Source organism: Danio rerio, chromosome 17, assembly GCF_049306965.1.
Source record: "Danio rerio strain Tuebingen ecotype United States chromosome 17, GRCz12tu, whole genome shotgun sequence".
In the NCBI taxonomy this organism is placed as follows: Eukaryota; Metazoa; Chordata; class Actinopteri; order Cypriniformes; family Danionidae; genus Danio; species Danio rerio.
This window is the reverse complement of record NC_133192.1, coordinates 47,008,097-47,026,158: the sequence shown is the minus strand read 5'-3', so window position 1 is coordinate 47,026,158 and position 18,062 is coordinate 47,008,097.

The window sequence follows — 18,062 nt, the reverse complement described above, 5'->3', positions numbered from 1 at the left end:
TTTTAGACAACATTTCATGCACTGTTAAACATGTTAAAGCAAGTTGCAAGTGAAAATCTATGTCTCTGACTGAGTTTGCATTACTGTGATTTGACCTCTCTGCTGGCTGAGATAAGCTCATTTTCAACGTCCATTTCAGAAAGTGATAAAACCAGATCCAGCCATAAAATGCATCATTCTTTTTTAATTTAGACAACATTTCATGCACTGTTAAACATGTTAAAGCAAGTTGCAAGTGAAAATCTATGTCTCTGACTAAGTTTGCATTACTGTGATTTGACCTCTCTGCTGGCTGAGATAAGCTCATTTTCAACGTCCAATTCAGAATGTAATAAAACCTGATCCAGCTATAAAATGCATCATTCTTTTTTGTTTTAGATAACATTTCATGCACTGTTAAACATGTTAAAGCAAGTTGCAAGTGAAAATCTATATCTCTGACTGAGTTTGCATTACTGTGATTTGACCTCTCTGCTGGCTGAGATAAGCTCATTTTCAACGTCCAATTCAGAATGTAATAAAACCTGATCCAGCCATAAAATGCATCATTCTTTTTTGTTTTAGATAACATTTCATGCACTGTTAAACATGTTAAAGCAAGTTGCAAGTGAAAATCTATGTCTCTGACTGAGTTTGCATTACTGTGATTTGACCTCTCTGCTGGCTGAGATAAGCTCATTTTCAACGTCCAATTCAGAATGTAATAAAACCAGAACCAGCCATAAAATGCATCATTCTTTTTTGTTTTAGACAACATTTCAGGCACTGTTAAACATGTTAAAGCAAGTTGCAAGTGAAAATCTATGTCTCTGACTGAGTTTGCATTACTGTGATTTGACCTCTCTGCTGGCTGAGATAAGCTCATTTTCAACGTCCAATTCAGAATGTAATAAAACCAGAACCAGCCATAAAATGCATCATTCTTTTTTGTTTTAGACAACATTTCATGCACTGTTAAACATGTTATAGCAAGTTGCAAGTAAAAAAATATGTCTCTGACTGAGTTTGCATTACTGTGATTTGACCTCTCTGCTGGCTGAGATAAGCTCATTTTCAACGTCCAATTCAGAATGTAATAAAACCAGATCCAGCCATAAAATGCATCATTCTTTTTTGTTTTAGACAACATTTCATGCACTGTTAAACATGTTAAAGCAAGTTGCAAGTGAAAATCTATGTCTCTGACTGAGTTTGCATTACTGTGATTTGACCTCTCTGCTGGCTGAGATAAGCTCATTTTCAACGTCCAATTCAGAATGTAATAAAACCTGATCCAGCTATAAAATGCATCATTCTTTTTTGTTTTAGACAACATTTCATGCACTGTTAAACATGTTAAAGCAAGTTGCAAGTGAAAATCTATGTCTCTGACTGAGTTTGCATTACTGTGATTTGACCTCTCTGCTGGCTGAGATAAGCTCATTTTCAACGTCCAATTCAGAATGTAATAAAACCTGATCCAGCCATAAAATGCATCATTCTTTTTTGTTTTAGACAACATTTCATGCACTGTTAAACATGTTAAAGCAAGTTGCAAGTGAAAATCTATGTCTCTGACTGAGTTTGCATTACTGTGATTTGACCTCTCTGCTGGCTGAGATAAGCTCATTTTCAACGTCCAATTCAGAATGTAATAAAACCTGATCCAGCTATAAAATGCATCATTCTTTTTTGTTTTAGACAACATTTCATGCACTGTTAAACATGTTAAAGCAAGTTGCAAGTGAAAATCTATGTCTCTGACTGAGTTTGCATTACTGTGATTTGACCTCTCTGCTGGCTGAGATAAGCTCATTTTCAACGTCCAATTCAGAATGTAATAAAACCAGATCCAGCCATAAAATGCATCATTCTTTTTTGTTTTAGATAACATTTCATGCACTGTTAAACATGTTAAAGCAAGTTGCAAGTGAAAATCTATGTCTCTGACTGAGTTTGCATTACTGTGATTTGACCTCTCTGCTGGCTGAGATAAGCTCATTTTCAACGTCCAATTCAGAATGTAATAAAACCTGATCCAGCCATAAAATGCATCATTCTTTTTTGTTTTAGACAACATTTCATGCACTGTTAAACATGTTAAAGCAAGTTGCAAGTGAAAATCTATGTCTCTGACTGAGTTTGCATTACTGTGATTTGACCTCTCTGCTGGCTGAGATAAGCTCATTTTCAACGTCCAATTCAGAATGTAATAAAACCTGATCCAGATATAAAATGCATCATTCTTTTTTGTTTTAGACAACATTTCATGCACTGTTAAACATGTTAAAGCAAGTTGCAAGTGAAAATCTATGTCTCTGACTGAGTTTGCATTACTGTGATTTGACCTCTCTGCTGGCTGAGATAAGCTCATTTTCAACGTCCAATTCAGAATGTAATAAAACCAGATCCAGCCATAAAATGCATCATTCTTTTTTGTTTTAGATAACATTTCATGCACTGTTAAACATGTTAAAGCAAGTTGCAAGTGAAAATCTATGTCTCTGACTGAGTTTGCATTACTGTGATTTGACCTCTCTGCTGGCTGAGATAAGCTCATTTTCAACGTCCAATTCAGAATGTAATAAAACCTGATCCAGCTATAAAATGCATCATTCTTTTTTGTTTTAGACAACATTTCATGCACTGTTAAACATGATAAAGCAAGTTGCAAGTGAAAATCTATGTCTCTGACTGAGTTTGCATTACTGTGATTTGACCTCTCTGCTGGCTGAGATAAGCTCATTTTCAACGTCCAATTCAGAATGTAATAAAACCAGATCCAGCCATAAAATGCATCATTCTTTTTTGTTTTAGACAACATTTCATGCACTGTTAAACATGTTAAAGCAAGTTGCAAGTGAAAATCTATGTCTCTGACTGAGTTTGCATTACTGTGATTTGACCTCTCTGCTGGCTGAGATAAGCTCATTTTCAACGTCCAATTCAGAATGTAATAAAACCAGATCCAGCCATAAAATGCATCATTCTTTTTTGTTTTAGATAACATTTCATGCACTGTTAAACATGTTAAAGCAAGTTGCAAGTGAAAATCTATGTCTCTGACTGAGTTTGCATTACTGTGATTTGACCTCTCTGCTGGCTGAGATAAGCTCATTTTCAACGTCCAATTCAGAATGTAATAAAACCAGATCCAGCCATAAAATGCATCATTCTTTTTTGTTTTAGACAACATTTCATGCACTGTTAAACATGTTAAAGCAAGTTGCAAGTGAAAATCTATGTCTCTGACTGAGTTTGCATTACTGTGATTTGACCTCTCTGCTGGCTGAGATAAGCTCATTTTCAACGTCCAATTCAGAATGTAATAAAACCTGATCCAGCTATAAAATGCATCATTCTTTTTTGTTTTAGACAACATTTCATGCACTGTTAAACATGTTAAAGCAAGTTGCAAGTGAAAATATATGTCTCTGACTGAGTTTGCATTACTGTGATTTGACCTCTCTGCTGGCTGAGATAAGCTCATTTTCAACGTCCAATTCAGAATGTAATAAAACCAGATCCAGCCATAAAATGCATCATTCTTTTTTGTTTTAGACAACATTTCATGCACTGTTAAACATGTTAAAGCAAGTTGGAAGTGAAAATCTATGTCTCTGACTGAGTTTGCATTACTGTGATTTGACCTCTCTGCTGGCTGAGATAAGCTCATTTTCAACGTCCAATTCAGAATGTAATAAAACCAGATCCAGCCATAAAATGCATCATTCTTTTTTGTTTTAGATAACATTTCATGCACTGTTAAACATGTTAAAGCAAGTTGCAAGTGAAAATCTATGTCTCTGACTGAGTTTGCATTACTGTGATTTGACCTCTCTGCTGGCTGAGATAAGCTCATTTTCAACGTCCAATTCAGAATGTAATAAAACCTGATCCAGCTATAAAATGCATCATTCTTTTTTGTTTTAGACAACATTTCATGCACTCTTAAACATGTTAAAGCAAGTTGCAAGTGAAAATCTATGTCTCTGACTGAGTTTGCATTACTGTAATTTGACCTCTCTGCTGGCTGAGATAAGCTCATTTTCAACGTCCATTTCAGAAAGTGATAAAACCAGATCCAGCCATAAAATGCATCATTCTTTTTTAATTTAGACAACATTTCATGCACTGTTAAACATGTTAAAGCAAGTTGCAAGTGAAAATCTATGTCTCTGACTAAGTTTGCATTACTGTGATTTGACCTCTCTGCTGGCTGAGATAAGCTCATTTTCAACGTCCAATTCAGAATGTGATAAAACCTGATCCAGCTATAAAATGCATCATTCTTTTTTGTTTTAGACAACATTTCATGCACTGTTAAACATGTTAAAGCAAGTTGCAAGTGAAAATCTATGTCTCTGACTGAGTTTGCATTACTTTGATTTGACCTCTCTGCTGGCTGAGATAAGCTCATTATCAACGTCCAATTCAGAATGTGATAAAAACAGATCCAGCCATAAAATGCATCATTCTTTTTTGTTTTAGACAACATTTCATGCACTGTTAAACATGTTAAAGCAAATTGCAAGTGAAAATCTATGTCTCTAACTGAGTTTGCATTACTGTGATTTGACCTCTCTGCTGGCTGAGATAAGCTCATTTTCAACGTCCAATTCAGAATGTAATAAAACCTGATCCAGCTATAAAATGCATCATTCTTTTTTGTTTTAGACAACATTTCATGCACTGTTAAACATGTTAAAGCAAGTTGCAAGTGAAAATCTATGTCTCTGACTGAGTTTGCATTACTGTAATTTGACCTCTCTGCTGGCTGAGATAAGCTCATTTTCAACGTCCATTTCAGAAAGTGATAAAACCAGATCCAGCCATAAAATGCATCATTCTTTCTTAATTTAGACAACATTTCATGCACTGTTAAACATGTTAAAGCAAGTTGCAAGTGAAAATCTATGTCTCTGACTAAGTTTGCATTACTGTGATTTGACCTCTCTGCTGGCTGAGATAAGCTCATTTTCAACGTCCAATTCAGAATGTAATAAAACCTGATCCAGCTATAAAATGCATCATTCTTTTTTGTTTTAGATAACATTTCATGCACTGTTAAACATGTTAAAGCAAGTTGCAAGTGAAAATCTATGTCTCTGACTGAGTTTGCATTACTGTGATTTGACCTCTCTGCTGGCTGAGATAAGCTCATTTTCAACGTCCAATTCAGAATGTAATAAAACCTGATCCAGCCATAAAATGCATCATTCTTTTTTGTTTTAGACAACATTTCATGCACTGTTAAACATGTTAAAGCAAGTTGGAAGTGAAAATCTATGTCTCTGACTGAGTTTGCATTACTGTGATTTGACCTCTCTGCTGGCTGAGATAAGCTCATTTTCAACGTCCAATTCAGAATGTAATAAAACCAGATCCAGCCATAAAATGCATCATTCTTTTTTGTTTTAGATAACATTTCATGCACTGTTAAACATGTTAAAGCAAGTTGCAAGTGAAAATCTATGTCTCTGACTGAGTTTGCATTACTGTGATTTGACCTCTCTGCTGGCTGAGATAAGCTCATTTTCAACGTCCAATTCAGAATGTAATAAAACCTGATCCAGCTATAAAATGCATCATTCTTTTTTGTTTTAGACAACATTTCATGCACTGTTAAACATGTTAAAGCAAGTTGCAAGTGAAAATCTATGTCTCTGACTGAGTTTGCATTACTGTGATTTGACCTCTCTGCTGGCTGAGATAAGCTCATTTTCAACGTCCAATTCAGAATGTAATAAAACCTGATCCAGCTATAAAATGCATCATTCTTTTTTGTTTTAGATAACATTTCCTGCACTGTTAAACATGTTAAAGCAAGTTGCAAGTGAAAATCTATGTCTCTGACTGAGTTTGCATTACTGTGATTTGACCTCTCTGCTGGCTGAGATAAGCTCATTTTCAACGTCCAATTCAGAATGTAATAAAACCTGATCCAGCTATAAAATGCATCATTCTTTTTTGTTTTAGATAACATTTCATGCACTGTTAAACATGTTAAAGCAAGTTGCAAGTGAAAATCTATGTCTCTGACTGAGTTTGCATTACTGTGATTTGACCTCTCTGCTGGCTGAGATAAGCTCATTTTTAACGTCCAATTCAGAATGTAATAAAACCAGATCCAGCCATAAAATGCATCATTCTTTTTTGTTTTAGACAACATTTCATGCACTGTTAAACATGTTAAAGCAAGTTGGAAGTGAAAATCTATGTCTCTGACTGAGTTTGCATTACTGTGATTTGACCTCTCTGCTGGCTGAGATAAGCTCATTTTCAACGTCCAATTCAGAATGTAATAAAACCAGATCCAGCCATAAAATGCATCATTCTTTTTTGTTTTAGATAACATTTCATGCACTGTTAAACATGTTAAAGCAAGTTGCAAGTGAAAATCTATGTCTCTGACTGAGTTTGCATTACTGTGATTTGACCTCTCTGCTGGCTGAGATAAGCTCATTTTCAACGTCCAATTCAGAATGTAATAAAACCTGATCCAGCTATAAAATGCATCATTCTTTTTTGTTTTAGACAACATTTCATGCACTGTTAAACATTTTAAAGCAAGTTGCAAGTGAAAATCTATGTCTCTGACTGAGTTTGCATTACTGTAATTTGACCTCTCTGCTGGCTGAGATAAGCTCATTTTCAACGTCCATTTCAGAAAGTGATAAAACCAGATCCAGCCATAAAATGCATCATTCTTTTTTAATTTAGACAACATTTCATGCACTGTTAAACATGTTAAAGCAAGTTGCAAGTGAAAATCTATGTCTCTGACTAAGTTTGCATTACTGTGATTTGACCTCTCTGCTGGCTGAGATAAGCTCATTTTCAACGTCCAATTCAGAATGTGATAAAACCTGATCCAGCTATAAAATGCATCATTCTTTTTTGTTTTAGACAACATTTCATGCACTGTTAAACATGTTAAAGCAAGTTGGAAGTGAAAATCTATGTCTCTGACTGAGTTTGCATTACTGTGATTTGACCTCTCTGCTGGCTGAGATAAGCTCATTTTCAACGTCCAATTCAGAATGTAATAAAACCAGATCCAGCCATAAAATGCATCATTCTTTTTTGTTTTAGATAACATTTCATGCACTGTTAAACATGTTAAAGCAAGTTGCAAGTGAAAATCTATGTCTCTAACTGAGTTTGCATTACTGTGATTTGACCTCTCTGCTGGCTGAGATAAGCTCATTTTCAACGTCCAATTCAGAATGTAATAAAACCTGATCCAGCTATAAAATGCATCATTCTTTTTTGTTTTAGACAACATTTCATGCACTGTTAAACATGTTAAAGCAAGTTGCAAGTGAAAATCTATGTCTCTGACTGAGTTTGCATTACTGTAATTTGACCTCTCTGCTGGCTGAGATAAGCTCATTTTCAACGTCCATTTCAGAAAGTGATAAAACCAGATCCAGCCATAAAATGCATCATTCTTTTTTAATTTAGACAACATTTCATGCACTGTTAAACATGTTAAAGCAAGTTGCAAGTGAAAATCTATGTCTCTGACTGAGTTTGCATTACTGTGATTTGACCTCTCTGCTGGCTGAGATAAGCTCATTTTCAACGTCCAATTCAGAATGTAATAAAACCAGATCCAGCCATAAAATGCATCATTCTTTTTTGTTTTAGACAACATTTCATGCACTGTTAAACATGTTAAAGCAAGTTGCAAGTGAAAATCTATGTCTCTGACTGAGTTTGCATTACTGTGATTTGACCTCTCTGCTGGCTGAGATAAGCTCATTTTCTACGTCCATTTCAGAAAGTGATAAAACCAGATCCAGCCATAAAATGCATCATTTTTTTTAATTTAGACAACATTTCATGCACTGTTAAACATGTTAAAGCAAGTTGCAAGTGAAAATCTATGTCTCTGACTAAGTTTGCATTACTGTGATTTGACCTCTCTGCTGGCTGAGATAAGCTCATTTTCAACGTCCAATTCAGAATGTAATAAAACCTGATCCAGCTATAAAATGCATCATTCTTTTTTGTTTTAGATAACATTTCATGCACTGTTAAACATGTTAAAGCAAGTTGCAAGTGAAAATCTATGTCTCTGACTGAGTTTGCATTACTGTGATTTGACCTCTCTGCTGGCTGAGATAAGCTCATTTTCAACGTCCAATTCAGAATGTAATAAAACCTGATCCAGCTATAAAATGCATCATTCTTTTTTGTTTTAGACAACATTTCATGCACTGTTAAACATGTTAAAGCAAGTTGCAAGTGAAAATCTATGTCTCTGACTGAGTTTGCATTACTGTGATTTGACCTCTCTGCTGGCTGAGATAAGCTCATTTTCAACGTCCAATTCAGAATGTAATAAAACCAGATCCAGCCATAAAATGCATCATTCTTTTTTGTTTTAGATAACATTTCATGCACTGTTAAACATGTTAAAGCAAGTTGCAAGTGAAAATCTATGTCTCTGACTGAGTTTGCATTACTGTGATTTGACCTCTCTGCTGGCTGAGATAAGCTCATTTTCAACGTCCAATTCAGAATGTAATAAAACCTGATCCAGCCATAAAATGCATCATTCTTTTTTGTTTTAGACAACATTTCATGCACTGTTAAACATGTTAAAGCAAGTTGCAAGTGAAAATCTATGTCTCTGACTGAGTTTGCATTACTGTGATTTGACCTCTCTGCTGGCTGAGATAAGCTCATTTTCAACGTCCAATTCAGAATGTAATAAAACCTGATCCAGCTATAAAATGCATCATTCTTTTTTGTTTTAGACAACATTTCATGCACTGTTAAACATGTTAAAGCAAGTTGCAAGTGAAAATCTATGTCTCTGACTGAGTTTGCATTACTGTGATTTGACCTCTCTGCTGGCTGAGATAAGCTCATTTTCAACGTCCAATTCAGAATGTAATAAAACCAGATCCAGCCATAAAATGCATCATTCTTTTTTGTTTTAGATAACATTTCATGCACTGTTAAACATGTTAAAGCAAGTTGCAAGTGAAAATCTATGTCTCTGACTGAGTTTGCATTACTGTGATTTGACCTCTCTGCTGGCTGAGATAAGCTCATTTTCAACGTCCAATTCAGAATGTAATAAAACCTGATCCAGCTATAAAATGCATCATTCTTTTTTGTTTTAGACAACATTTCATGCACTGTTAAACATGATAAAGCAAGTTGCAAGTGAAAATCTATGTCTCTGACTGAGTTTGCATTACTGTGATTTGACCTCTCTGCTGGCTGAGATAAGCTCATTTTCAACGTCCAATTCAGAATGTAATAAAACCAGATCCAGCCATAAAATGCATCATTCTTTTTTGTTTTAGACAACATTTCATGCACTGTTAAACATGTTAAAGCAAGTTGCAAGTGAAAATCTATGTCTCTGACTGAGTTTGCATTACTGTGATTTGACCTCTCTGCTGGCTGAGATAAGCTCATTTTCAACGTCCAATTCAGAATGTAATAAAACCAGATCCAGCCATAAAATGCATCATTCTTTTTTGTTTTAGATAACATTTCATGCACTGTTAAACATGTTAAAGCAAGTTGCAAGTGAAAATCTATGTCTCTGACTGAGTTTGCATTACTGTGATTTGACCTCTCTGCTGGCTGAGATAAGCTCATTTTCAACGTCCAATTCAGAATGTAATAAAACCAGATCCAGCCATAAAATGCATCATTCTTTTTTGTTTTAGACAACATTTCATGCACTGTTAAACATGTTAAAGCAAGTTGCAAGTGAAAATCTATGTCTCTGACTGAGTTTGCATTACTGTGATTTGACCTCTCTGCTGGCTGAGATAAGCTCATTTTCAACGTCCAATTCAGAATGTAATAAAACCTGATCCAGCTATAAAATGCATCATTCTTTTTTGTTTTAGACAACATTTCATGCACTGTTAAACATGTTAAAGCAAGTTGCAAGTGAAAATATATGTCTCTGACTGAGTTTGCATTACTGTGATTTGACCTCTCTGCTGGCTGAGATAAGCTCATTTTCAACGTCCAATTCAGAATGTAATAAAACCAGATCCAGCCATAAAATGCATCATTCTTTTTTGTTTTAGACAACATTTCATGCACTGTTAAACATGTTAAAGCAAGTTGGAAGTGAAAATCTATGTCTCTGACTGAGTTTGCATTACTGTGATTTGACCTCTCTGCTGGCTGAGATAAGCTCATTTTCAACGTCCAATTCAGAATGTAATAAAACCAGATCCAGCCATAAAATGCATCATTCTTTTTTGTTTTAGATAACATTTCATGCACTGTTAAACATGTTAAAGCAAGTTGCAAGTGAAAATCTATGTCTCTGACTGAGTTTGCATTACTGTGATTTGACCTCTCTGCTGGCTGAGATAAGCTCATTTTCAACGTCCAATTCAGAATGTAATAAAACCTGATCCAGCTATAAAATGCATCATTCTTTTTTGTTTTAGACAACATTTCATGCACTCTTAAACATGTTAAAGCAAGTTGCAAGTGAAAATCTATGTCTCTGACTGAGTTTGCATTACTGTAATTTGACCTCTCTGCTGGCTGAGATAAGCTCATTTTCAACGTCCATTTCAGAAAGTGATAAAACCAGATCCAGCCATAAAATGCATCATTCTTTTTTAATTTAGACAACATTTCATGCACTGTTAAACATGTTAAAGCAAGTTGCAAGTGAAAATCTATGTCTCTGACTAAGTTTGCATTACTGTGATTTGACCTCTCTGCTGGCTGAGATAAGCTCATTTTCAACGTCCAATTCAGAATGTGATAAAACCTGATCCAGCTATAAAATGCATCATTCTTTTTTGTTTTAGACAACATTTCATGCACTGTTAAACATGTTAAAGCAAGTTGCAAGTGAAAATCTATGTCTCTGACTGAGTTTGCATTACTTTGATTTGACCTCTCTGCTGGCTGAGATAAGCTCATTTTCAACGTCCAATTCAGAATGTGATAAAAACAGATCCAGCCATAAAATGCATCATTCTTTTTTGTTTTAGACAACATTTCATGCACTGTTAAACATGTTAAAGCAAGTTGCAAGTGAAAATCTATGTCTCTAACTGAGTTTGCATTACTGTGATTTGACCTCTCTGCTGGCTGAGATAAGCTCATTTTCAACGTCCAATTCAGAATGTAATAAAACCTGATCCAGCTATAAAATGCATCATTCTTTTTTGTTTTAGACAACATTTCATGCACTGTTAAACATGATAAAGCAAGTTGCAAGTGAAAATCTATGTCTCTGACTGAGTTTGCATTACTGTGATTTGACCTCTCTGCTGGCTGAGATAAGCTCATTTTCAACGTCCAATTCAGAATGTAATAAAACCAGATCCAGCCATAAAATGCATCATTCTTTTTTGTTTTAGACAACATTTCATGCACTGTTAAACATGTTAAAGCAAGTTGCAAGTGAAAATCTATGTCTCTGACTGAGTTTGCATTACTGTGATTTGACCTCTCTGCTGGCTGAGATAAGCTCATTTTCAACGTCCAATTCAGAATGTAATAAAACCAGATCCAGCCATAAAATGCATCATTCTTTTTTGTTTTAGATAACATTTCATGCACTGTTAAACATGTTAAAGCAAGTTGCAAGTGAAAATCTATGTCTCTGACTGAGTTTGCATTACTGTGATTTGACCTCTCTGCTGGCTGAGATAAGCTCATTTTCAACGTCCAATTCAGAATGTAATAAAACCAGATCCAGCCATAAAATGCATCATTCTTTTTTGTTTTAGACAACATTTCATGCACTGTTAAACATGTTAAAGCAAGTTGCAAGTGAAAATCTATGTCTCTGACTGAGTTTGCATTACTGTGATTTGACCTCTCTGCTGGCTGAGATAAGCTCATTTTCAACGTCCAATTCAGAATGTAATAAAACCTGATCCAGCTATAAAATGCATCATTCTTTTTTGTTTTAGACAACATTTCATGCACTGTTAAACATGTTAAAGCAAGTTGCAAGTGAAAATATATGTCTCTGACTGAGTTTGCATTACTGTGATTTGACCTCTCTGCTGGCTGAGATAAGCTCATTTTCAACGTCCAATTCAGAATGTAATAAAACCAGATCCAGCCATAAAATGCATCATTCTTTTTTGTTTTAGACAACATTTCATGCACTGTTAAACATGTTAAAGCAAGTTGGAAGTGAAAATCTATGTCTCTGACTGAGTTTGCATTACTGTGATTTGACCTCTCTGCTGGCTGAGATAAGCTCATTTTCAACGTCCAATTCAGAATGTAATAAAACCAGATCCAGCCATAAAATGCATCATTCTTTTTTGTTTTAGATAACATTTCATGCACTGTTAAACATGTTAAAGCAAGTTGCAAGTGAAAATCTATGTCTCTGACTGAGTTTGCATTACTGTGATTTGACCTCTCTGCTGGCTGAGATAAGCTCATTTTCAACGTCCAATTCAGAATGTAATAAAACCTGATCCAGCTATAAAATGCATCATTCTTTTTTGTTTTAGACAACATTTCATGCACTCTTAAACATGTTAAAGCAAGTTGCAAGTGAAAATCTATGTCTCTGACTGAGTTTGCATTACTGTAATTTGACCTCTCTGCTGGCTGAGATAAGCTCATTTTCAACGTCCATTTCAGAAAGTGATAAAACCAGATCCAGCCATAAAATGCATCATTCTTTTTTAATTTAGACAACATTTCATGCACTGTTAAACATGTTAAAGCAAGTTGCAAGTGAAAATCTATGTCTCTGACTAAGTTTGCATTACTGTGATTTGACCTCTCTGCTGGCTGAGATAAGCTCATTTTCAACGTCCAATTCAGAATGTGATAAAACCTGATCCAGCTATAAAATGCATCATTCTTTTTTGTTTTAGACAACATTTCATGCACTGTTAAACATGTTAAAGCAAGTTGCAAGTGAAAATCTATGTCTCTGACTGAGTTTGCATTACTTTGATTTGACCTCTCTGCTGGCTGAGATAAGCTCATTTTCAACGTCCAATTCAGAATGTGATAAAAACAGATCCAGCCATAAAATGCATCATTCTTTTTTGTTTTAGACAACATTTCATGCACTGTTAAACATGTTAAAGCAAATTGCAAGTGAAAATCTATGTCTCTAACTGAGTTTGCATTACTGTGATTTGACCTCTCTGCTGGCTGAGATAAGCTCATTTTCAACGTCCAATTCAGAATGTAATAAAACCTGATCCAGCTATAAAATGCATCATTCTTTTTTGTTTTAGACAACATTTCATGCACTGTTAAACATGTTAAAGCAAGTTGCAAGTGAAAATCTATGTCTCTGACTGAGTTTGCATTACTGTAATTTGACCTCTCTGCTGGCTGAGATAAGCTCATTTTCAACGTCCATTTCAGAAAGTGATAAAACCAGATCCAGCCATAAAATGCATCATTCTTTCTTAATTTAGACAACATTTCATGCACTGTTAAACATGTTAAAGCAAGTTGCAAGTGAAAATCTATGTCTCTGACTAAGTTTGCATTACTGTGATTTGACCTCTCTGCTGGCTGAGATAAGCTCATTTTCAACGTCCAATTCAGAATGTAATAAAACCTGATCCAGCTATAAAATGCATCATTCTTTTTTGTTTTAGATAACATTTCATGCACTGTTAAACATGTTAAAGCAAGTTGCAAGTGAAAATCTATGTCTCTGACTGAGTTTGCATTACTGTGATTTGACCTCTCTGCTGGCTGAGATAAGCTCATTTTCAACGTCCAATTCAGAATGTAATAAAACCTGATCCAGCCATAAAATGCATCATTCTTTTTTGTTTTAGACAACATTTCATGCACTGTTAAACATGTTAAAGCAAGTTGGAAGTGAAAATCTATGTCTCTGACTGAGTTTGCATTACTGTGATTTGACCTCTCTGCTGGCTGAGATAAGCTCATTTTCAACGTCCAATTCAGAATGTAATAAAACCAGATCCAGCCATAAAATGCATCATTCTTTTTTGTTTTAGATAACATTTCATGCACTGTTAAACATGTTAAAGCAAGTTGCAAGTGAAAATCTATGTCTCTGACTGAGTTTGCATTACTGTGATTTGACCTCTCTGCTGGCTGAGATAAGCTCATTTTCAACGTCCAATTCAGAATGTAATAAAACCTGATCCAGCTATAAAATGCATCATTCTTTTTTGTTTTAGACAACATTTCATGCACTGTTAAACATGTTAAAGCAAGTTGCAAGTGAAAATCTATGTCTCTGACTGAGTTTGCATTACTGTGATTTGACCTCTCTGCTGGCTGAGATAAGCTCATTTTCAACGTCCAATTCAGAATGTAATAAAACCTGATCCAGCTATAAAATGCATCATTCTTTTTTGTTTTAGATAACATTTCCTGCACTGTTAAACATGTTAAAGCAAGTTGCAAGTGAAAATCTATGTCTCTGACTGAGTTTGCATTACTGTGATTTGACCTCTCTGCTGGCTGAGATAAGCTCATTTTCAACGTCCAATTCAGAATGTAATAAAACCTGATCCAGCTATAAAATGCATCATTCTTTTTTGTTTTAGATAACATTTCATGCACTGTTAAACATGTTAAAGCAAGTTGCAAGTGAAAATCTATGTCTCTGACTGAGTTTGCATTACTGTGATTTGACCTCTCTGCTGGCTGAGATAAGCTCATTTTTAACGTCCAATTCAGAATGTAATAAAACCAGATCCAGCCATAAAATGCATCATTCTTTTTTGTTTTAGACAACATTTCATGCACTGTTAAACATGTTAAAGCAAGTTGGAAGTGAAAATCTATGTCTCTGACTGAGTTTGCATTACTGTGATTTGACCTCTCTGCTGGCTGAGATAAGCTCATTTTCAACGTCCAATTCAGAATGTAATAAAACCAGATCCAGCCATAAAATGCATCATTCTTTTTTGTTTTAGATAACATTTCATGCACTGTTAAACATGTTAAAGCAAGTTGCAAGTGAAAATCTATGTCTCTGACTGAGTTTGCATTACTGTGATTTGACCTCTCTGCTGGCTGAGATAAGCTCATTTTCAACGTCCAATTCAGAATGTAATAAAACCTGATCCAGCTATAAAATGCATCATTCTTTTTTGTTTTAGACAACATTTCATGCACTGTTAAACATTTTAAAGCAAGTTGCAAGTGAAAATCTATGTCTCTGACTGAGTTTGCATTACTGTAATTTGACCTCTCTGCTGGCTGAGATAAGCTCATTTTCAACGTCCATTTCAGAAAGTGATAAAACCAGATCCAGCCATAAAATGCATCATTCTTTTTTAATTTAGACAACATTTCATGCACTGTTAAACATGTTAAAGCAAGTTGCAAGTGAAAATCTATGTCTCTGACTAAGTTTGCATTACTGTGATTTGACCTCTCTGCTGGCTGAGATAAGCTCATTTTCAACGTCCAATTCAGAATGTGATAAAACCTGATCCAGCTATAAAATGCATCATTCTTTTTTGTTTTAGACAACATTTCATGCACTGTTAAACATGTTAAAGCAAGTTGGAAGTGAAAATCTATGTCTCTGACTGAGTTTGCATTACTGTGATTTGACCTCTCTGCTGGCTGAGATAAGCTCATTTTCAACGTCCAATTCAGAATGTAATAAAACCAGATCCAGCCATAAAATGCATCATTCTTTTTTGTTTTAGATAACATTTCATGCACTGTTAAACATGTTAAAGCAAGTTGCAAGTGAAAATCTATGTCTCTAACTGAGTTTGCATTACTGTGATTTGACCTTTCTGCTGGCTGAGATAAGCTCATTTTCAACGTCCAATTCAGAATGTAATAAAACCTGATCCAGCTATAAAATGCATCATTCTTTTTTGTTTTAGACAACATTTCATGCACTGTTAAACATGTTAAAGCAAGTTGCAAGTGAAAATCTATGTCTCTGACTGAGTTTGCATTACTGTAATTTGACCTCTCTGCTGGCTGAGATAAGCTCATTTTCAACGTCCATTTCAGAAAGTGATAAAACCAGATCCAGCCATAAAATGCATCATTCTTTTTTAATTTAGACAACATTTCATGCACTGTTAAACATGTTAAAGCAAGTTGCAAGTGAAAATCTATGTCTCTGACTGAGTTTGCATTACTGTGATTTGACCTCTCTGCTGGCTGAGATAAGCTCATTTTCAACGTCCAATTCAGAATGTAATAAAACCAGATCCAGCCATAAAATGCATCATTCTTTTTTGTTTTAGACAACATTTCATGCACTGTTAAACATGTTAAAGCAAGTTGCAAGTGAAAATCTATGTCTCTGACTGAGTTTGCATTACTGTGATTTGACCTCTCTGCTGGCTGAGATAAGCTCATTTTCTACGTCCATTTCAGAAAGTGATAAAACCAGATCCAGCCATAAAATGCATCATTTTTTTTAATTTAGACAACATTTCATGCACTGTTAAACATGTTAAAGCAAGTTGCAAGTGAAAATCTATGTCTCTGACTAAGTTTGCATTACTGTGATTTGACCTCTCTGCTGGCTGAGATAAGCTCATTTTCAACGTCCAATTCAGAATGTAATAAAACCTGATCCAGCTATAAAATGCATCATTCTTTTTTGTTTTAGATAACATTTCATGCACTGTTAAACATGTTAAAGCAAGTTGCAAGTGAAAATCTATGTCTCTGACTGAGTTTGCATTACTGTGATTTGACCTCTCTGCTGGCTGAGATAAGCTCATTTTCAACGTCCAATTCAGAATGTAATAAAACCTGATCCAGCTATAAAATGCATCATTCTTTTTTGTTTTAGACAACATTTCATGCACTGTTAAACATGTTAAAGCAAGTTGCAAGTGAAAATCTATGTCTCTGACTGAGTTTGCATTACTGTGATTTGACCTCTCTGCTGGCTGAGATAAGCTCATTTTCAACGTCCAATTCAGAATGTAATAAAACCAGATCCAGCCATAAAATGCATCATTCTTTTTTGTTTTAGATAACATTTCATGCACTGTTAAACATGTTAAAGCAAGTTGCAAGTGAAAATCTATGTCTCTGACTGAGTTTGCATTACTGTGATTTGACCTCTCTGCTGGCTGAGATAAGCTCATTTTCAACGTCCAATTCAGAATGTAATAAAACCTGATCCAGCCATAAAATGCATCATTCTTTTTTGTTTTAGACAACATTTCATGCACTGTTAAACATGTTAAAGCAAGTTGCAAGTGAAAATCTATGTCTCTGACTGAGTTTGCATTACTGTGATTTGACCTCTCTGCTGGCTGAGATAAGCTCATTTTCAACGTCCAATTCAGAATGTAATAAAACCTGATCCAGCTATAAAATGCATCATTCTTTTTTGTTTTAGACAACATTTCATGCACTGTTAAACATGTTAAAGCAAGTTGCAAGTGAAAATCTATGTCTCTGACTGAGTTTGCATTACTGTGATTTGACCTCTCTGCTGGCTGAGATAAGCTCATTTTCAACGTCCAATTCAGAATGTAATAAAACCAGATCCAGCCATAAAATGCATCATTCTTTTTTGTTTTAGATAACATTTCATGCACTGTTAAACATGTTAAAGCAAGTTGCAAGTGAAAATCTATGTCTCTGACTGAGTTTGCATTACTGTGATTTGACCTCTCTGCTGGCTGAGATAAGCTCATTTTCAACGTCCAATTCAGAATGTAATAAAACCTGATCCAGCTATAAAATGCATCATTCTTTTTTGTTTTAGACAACATTTCATGCACTGTTAAACATGATAAAGCAAGTTGCAAGTGAAAATCTATGTCTCTGACTGAGTTTGCATTACTGTGATTTGACCTCTCTGCTGGCTGAGATAAGCTCATTTTCAACGTCCAATTCAGAATGTAATAAAACCAGATCCAGCCATAAAATGCATCATTCTTTTTTGTTTTAGACAACATTTCATGCACTGTTAAACATGTTAAAGCAAGTTGCAAGTGAAAATCTATGTCTCTGACTGAGTTTGCATTACTGTGATTTGACCTCTCTGCTGGCTGAGATAAGCTCATTTTCAACGTCCAATTCAGAATGTAATAAAACCAGATCCAGCCATAAAATGCATCATTCTTTTTTGTTTTAGATAACATTTCATGCAC